Source organism: Cimex lectularius, unplaced genomic scaffold, assembly GCF_000648675.2.
Source record: "Cimex lectularius strain Harlan isolate CLEC.00 unplaced genomic scaffold, Clec_2.1 scaffold108, whole genome shotgun sequence".
In the NCBI taxonomy this organism is placed as follows: domain Eukaryota; kingdom Metazoa; phylum Arthropoda; class Insecta; order Hemiptera; family Cimicidae; genus Cimex; species Cimex lectularius.
Genome location: NW_019392680.1, coordinates 792,095 through 798,094, shown reverse-complemented (window position 1 = coordinate 798,094; position 6,000 = coordinate 792,095).

The window sequence follows — 6,000 nt, the reverse complement described above, 5'->3', positions numbered from 1 at the left end:
ATCAGTTTGTGTAATTTTATTTAAAATATATGAATAACTATTTGTGTTTTTTTCATTTTGTGAAATGGAAGAGTTTTCATTTTCATTTGAAGTTTGAGTGGTTGTATTCATTTGTAAAATATCTTTTCTCAAATTTAACAGTGTTCTTTCTGTGATGAATTGTTTTTTATTTTTTTCAGAAGTCTGAGTTGTTTCGTTAATTTGTGAGATTGGTATCTTAGAACTGGGGAATTTTCCTTCAAATTCAGTAGTTAATGAAGTTTTCTTTAAAACAGTTTGTGTTGTTGCATTACATTTAGAAACAGTGTTTTTGAAATTAAAACAAGAACCGTTGCCGATGGTAGAAGTTTCATCTTCATTTGAAAAAGTTTGAATTTTTGCGTTAAAATGTTGCTTTTTGAAATTTCCTTCCTTTTTGTTTTTGTTACATTTTGTTTGTGTAGATGTATTCAGGTGTGGACTTTGTCTTCCAAAGTTACAAAAATCAACTTCATCTTCCGAATCTTCACTATGTGTGTTGGTACTTCTGTTTAAGCTAGTTTGCGTGGTAACATTTGTCTGAATTATATAATTTTTAATTATAATTTCTTTCCTTTCTAAACAGTTGTCACTACTCTCTAGGTAAGTTTGCGTGCTTACATTTTCAGGTTTTGTTATTGTAGATGCCTCCTTAGTTCTGAAAGCATTGGAAATAAACGTGTTGTTTTTGTATGAAGAAGTTTGAGAACTTTCATCGCACTTTGAAGTAAAATTATTTACAGTGTTACACATAACATTGTTTGTTTTTTGAATATCCTGAAAATGTAAATTGCAAGTTCCAAAGCAACAATTGCAAGTATTTGATGCCAAGGGAATTGAACTGTAATGGCTCCTATGTGGTACAGTTTTGTCAGTTTGAACATGTATATTTTTTCTTCCTAAAGAGTAACTTGTACTTTGGTTTAGTTCTTTGGTTCTATTTTTTCTTCTTTTTGAACGATTAGTTTCGTTGTTCCAATTGTCTGGGGGAACATTTTGTCGAGAGGAATTTGCACTCGTCTCAATTAGTGGTACTTTTTTATTTATTTTATAAATGTTTGAATCAGCATAGTTTGATGCAGATGTTTTTGAAAATAAGTTAACTTTAGTAGATTTTTCTTTGTGCTTGTCCAATCTGTATTGACCGATTTGAGACAGCAGAGTATTATTCCTGTCATATATGTCTTTTTTGTTTTGATAACAGATTTCATCTTCTTGAAAAAACATTGAACCATTCTGCAATGATAAAACGAAAATAATAACAACAACACAACAATCACTAATAATTACTTTATGCTTAATAGAATAAATATTTGAGTTTATTTGTTTAATTACCTGATAATCATAAGTGTGTGGATGGTGCTTAATCCAATGCTTGTCTAATGAAATTTTATTTATAAATAGTTTAGGACAATGAAGGCACTGTAATAGAAAATATTTTTGAGATCAATAACACTAATTTATCATTTATTCAAACAATGCTATTAAATATTAAATAATACAATTTGAAACTAGCTTGCATGAATATTTAATTTTTTGTATATTTTATTTTCCCAATATGTTGTTTTCCTTTTATTTTTTAATTTAAGTTGTTTAAATTGTACAATTAAATTTAATTTTATTTGTGTATTAATAAAATAAAGCATTTTATATTAATAGAAATAATACTGTAATAATAAATATAATCTCGTAACTTAAACATAGTTTTAATTATTTTTATTGACAGTCGCATTTAGATTATTTATCAAAAATCTCTGACTCTCTTCATGTTGTAACTTTAGACTTTTAAAGCTAGAATTCCGCTTTACCTGTCTGTCATCTTGTCCCCAATCTACTCATAGAAACATATCTGAACTATTTAACACTTCTTCCTATGTTATCTGGAGTTTTGTGATATCTAATTACACTAATATTGATATCCAATTTCAGTGTGATAAAGATGCCCAAGGCTGGGGGACATTCCAACATTCAGATTTAACCACACAATCTGGCCCCCTGACGCCAACAATGCAATAAAAAAAAAATTAAAAGAAGGTGGCAGCATCGGTGGGCTGGATTGGCAAAGAAGCTCTTACATATCAAGAGCAGTAGCATTACGAGGTGACCCTTGGAGAACCTGATTCATAGAAGAAGGTTCATCCGCACCCCATTAAGGATAGGCCATACGAGATTGGCATTATACGTGTTCACCATGCTGAAAAAGGTTGCTCAATATGTCCCACCTAAATGAAGGGTGCAATTCCATGGATCCGCATAGAGAGCGAATAGGATTGCCAGTTTGGAAACCTACTGAAGAAATTCATTCCAGCAGAGCTAGTTTCAATTGAGCTTTGACAAAGTTTAATGAGAAGGCAAGGGATAAAATTTTCTTCTTTAACTTCCTTACACATTTCAAGAATACTGCATATTAATCACGTTTTGCTCACCAGGGTCAATAAAGTTGCGCACAATACTTGCTGTGGTTTGTAATGCAGAAGCGAAATGCATCGGAAATTAATCCATTGCTATTTGCCTTTTACCAAGAAGAAAATATGCTGATTAAAGTTTGCCATGTATGTTTTCTTCCAAGACACAACACATCTCAGCGAATGTGGTATTTAGCTTTTCTTCAGCCATTTCCAGCAAGTATCATACTTATACTCATAGCACTACACATGAGAAATGTTTGTAAGTGCTAGCTACACCTTGGCACTCAAGGAGAAGACCAATATCACCAGGAAAATCCCCAGCATTGAGAAGCTATCGTAATTTGGAGTCCATCCTGCTGCAAAGCTCAAAAGTTGTTGGACCAAAGTCTATTTCCCATAGTTTGCTAAAATGCCAAGGTTGTGGTAGTAAAGTGTCTGGTGGCCATCCGGAGCTCAGCTCTTCATACTTGAGCATCTTTCATCAAATCATATCACATTCTGCCTGAATTTCTGTTACCTTGGTAAAAACTGTTTCTTTAGAATCATTAGCAACACGGTTTGAAACAACCACTTTTTGCTTTAAATGGTGTAACTGGTCTTCTATCTCCATTGTAACAACTTTCTTGTTCGAATCTTCCAGGATTGAACACATTTTCCATTGAGGAATGTTTTTCAGATTGATTGCCTCGAGGATTTCCTGGTCCGAGGGTGGTTACAATTACTTCCCCTTCATGAAGGGAGCATCCTCGGGGTTGAGTACATTTTGCTGCTGGATGGTCAAGAAGCCGCCGATGATGGAGATTTTCAAATTCACTTGTATGTGCATAAAATTGAGGATTTTCATCTTCAATTCGTTCATCTCGGAGTTTTTTCATATGGGATGGCTCAAATCTAACACTATGCTGTCATCCGTCAATCGGTAAAATAAATAAAGTCAAAATAAAATTCAACGTCACCAATAATCATTATCAAAGGAGAATGAAACATTATGCTATATTTGTTGTAAACAACAAATCTGAGAGTAGAACCATCATTTACAAAAATTCAATATAAGAACTCTGCTTAAGTATGGCAGCAAGTTTCTGGGTCCTCTGTTTCGATTTTTAGAAGAAACAGGGCTGTTTTATGATTTAACTGTTTAAGGACTCCACCACCCTGACTAAATGCTGTGTAAGTAGGAAAAAATGTTTTTTATAGTGAATGAGATGTGAATGGTTTTGGATTTGCAGTCTGATTGTATTGGAGGCTGAAATGTTCTAGCTGTTGATAGAGCACAACCTCATTGGCTGGAAGAAAGAGGCCAAGGTCTGTCCCTGAACAGCCAACAACCAAAGTAGGTGATTTTCAAAACTTGCTGGTAATTTATTGTAAATCACAAAAGCTGGAATTGCTGATGGACTGCAAGATGTGATAGCCTTAACTCTGTACATGAACTTATACAAATCCAAAAAATATAATAAATAAACATTGAGCAACCTTTCCCTACATGCCAGAATTAGCCGTACATATACATGGGCTTTGGTCTAAAAGTAAGTGTCCATGTGTCAACCTGGTATGGCCTATCCTTAATCGGGTGAGGATGACCTTTCTTCTATGACTCAGTTCCAAACTATATGAAAATTTTCCAAATTCGCATTTACTATTAGTTTACCTAATATTGACAATCCGACTGTCTTATTTTGTATGTGAAATCACATAAAATAATTTATTTAAACCTTTCCTCGGACTCGCCGCCGGAAAAAATCTAGAATTACATTTTATTGTATTGTTGTACAATTTCAAGTACCGGATTGCATTCAAAAGCCAAAAAATGAGTCAGCTGTTATGTCTAATTACCCCATAAAAAGAATTATTCAATTTATAAAATTGGTTTTATTTTCGTTTGAAACACTTCGTCTGTTAGGCTAGTTAATCTTTCCAACATGGCCGTACATATTTGTAAATCCATTTCTCATATTTCTTGGATCTCGACGCTAATTCGTAGAAATTTTAATAATTAGTAAATAGTAAATAATTAATTTTCCCAATTTCTCAAATGTATGACAATTTCGAACGTTTTATGACGAGATTTTTACGTTATTTGTATTATACATTTATTGTGTTTACTAACGAGTTCAATGTTTTTAATTTCGTGAATACAGTTTTCACCTCGGGAGTTTTTCTGCTTAAAAATTTTAAAGACAGAAAAAGGCTTTATTAAAGAACAAATTTATCCCGTCGGAGTTGGGAAAAAGTGTTTCAGGATTAATCTTATTGAGTACCTTAAACGGGGCAAATCTGGCATCAGCTGTAAGAACGATCTTCTGACCAATTAAGATATTATCCATGCCGACAAAGAACACGTGATTTTCTACACGAGTTTCAAATTGTACAAAACAAACACGAAAGTAAACATATGACTTGAAAATTACAACATTACAAATAAAATCTTTCATTGCAAGATGCCCTCTTCCAGGAAATACGCTAGTTTTGGTTCGACCAATTTTGATTGTTGTTCGTCGTTTTCTTGAAATAAATTTATGACCAATAAATGAATATTTGGAGATTTAATTTGTGACTTTAGTGGTGATATTTTAAAGCCTGTACCTTAAATCCAACTTTCAATTTGTGTTAGTGCTGCTGGTAAAAATTTTTCAGCTCCGTCCACATTCTTATGTGTCATGAATAAGGCAAAATTATAGACAAACAATGCGAACTTGACATTCTTATCGTGGAATTATATTATGTCATTTATTATAACTAAGAATAAGGTAGCACTTAAAGCGCAACCTTGGGGAATCCCACTAGCAATGGGAAAAAAACTGGATTAGTCAATACCAGCCCTCACCCTAAATGACTATTTCTTAAAAAACTTTTAATGTAATTTAACATTTTGCCATTTACTATATTTTTTGTATTCTATGTTTCCATGTGCAGTCAAAGGATTTTTTTGATGTCTAAAAAGGTCGCAACTAAATATTCTATATTTTTGTATGCATTTTGACAGCATCCTCTTGATGTTTTATAAAGAAGTATGTGGAATTTTAATACCATCCTAGGCACTTGCTGACCATAATTTCCAAGACCTTCGCTAGACAACTAGTTATAGATATTGGCCTATAGCTTTATGCAGAAGTTTTATCCTTCCCAGGTTTTAATAGTGGAATTATTTCAGCTTCCATTCCAATTTGAGAGAAATTTTTCTTCTAGGTAAATCCTACTATAAAGTTTTTGGAACTGTGTTTTAAACATTTTGGAAGATTTTTAAACATTTCATAATGTAGCAATCAGGTCCAGGGGATTTGCCTTTGACTCATGCCAATATAAATTCATGTTCTTCCATAGTAAAAGGGAGGTCTAAAGGATTATTTAGTTATATTACGGGAGTTATTTCATATTTTCATTTTCAATTTTTTAACTATAAATGATTTATCGTAAAGGCTGTTATCAGAATTTAAATAAAATTGTTTACCACTAGTGATTGTCATTTCATTTGGATTTATGACTACATTTCCATCAAAGTATAAACCATTGATTGCAGGAGTGTATATTTTTTACAGATTGATCTTAGTTTTCCCCATTCTAATGATGGTGA